The sequence below is a fragment of the Limulus polyphemus genome, unplaced genomic scaffold (assembly GCF_000517525.1).
Source record: "Limulus polyphemus unplaced genomic scaffold, Limulus_polyphemus-2.1.2 Scaffold3729, whole genome shotgun sequence".
In the NCBI taxonomy this organism is placed as follows: domain Eukaryota; kingdom Metazoa; phylum Arthropoda; class Merostomata; order Xiphosura; family Limulidae; genus Limulus; species Limulus polyphemus.
The window spans coordinates 12,563-13,455 of record NW_013669339.1 but is presented as its reverse complement, the minus strand read 5'-3'; positions in this window follow the sequence as shown (position 1 = coordinate 13,455).

Here is an 893-nt window from a genome sequence, read left to right as displayed (position 1 = left end):
GGGTTTTTTTTCATCTAATAAAAAGCGACATTAATTTCTTGACGACCTAATAATTACATTGAAAGAAATCTTAATTTCTCCTCATACGAAGAAAGGTTTGTTGTTTTCCTCGTAGCAATATCGGAAGGAAAACACGATCAGCACGAAAACATGATCTGTTAATACACTAACTAAAGCGGAACCTATAGTTACAAAGTGTATCAATGACAGATCAATAACAAAATATCGAATTGGAGAACATTGAATTAATTTGAATAGCCTAAGTTATAATATTTATACCGTTGATTAAAAAAAAAGTTGTAGATTTTATGGAAAAATAGTAAGAAAAAGCTATAGCATCCCCAACGAAACGAAAGTAGATAACGTTTCGAGTAAGATAGTGAGTAAAGAGGTGTTGAGAGGGAGGTGAGAATCTGGCACTCAAGTTCCATGATACACATATCTCAAAATTCTCAACAGCTTCTACTCTAGCGGCGTGAGGGCAAACGAAACTATCATAACCGCGGTGCCAGCGCGTCTGACGGACTGAGCGAAGAATCGGTATCTCAGCTTCTCCTACCCGTGATCACAGGAAACGCAACATTTTTCCGTGAGTAGGTTCATTGCGTTCTACATGCCAGGGTAACGAAGGTGAGTGGCTCTTTCCACAGCAAAGCTTCAATTGAAATGTGTCTTCCGAAAGGTGTTACTTCGTTTATAGCATCAGAGTTTGATCTGAAAACTGACTGAAAAACGACTGCTAATCCATAGTTTTCACCAATACGTAAATATATATTGGTTTTTCATGAAAGTTCTTATCTAATCTTCCGTACCCGAAGTTTTATTTTACTTTTCATCAACGTACTTGCAATACTGTGTGAGTTGACAAACATCTTGAAGGCTCTTGTCATCAG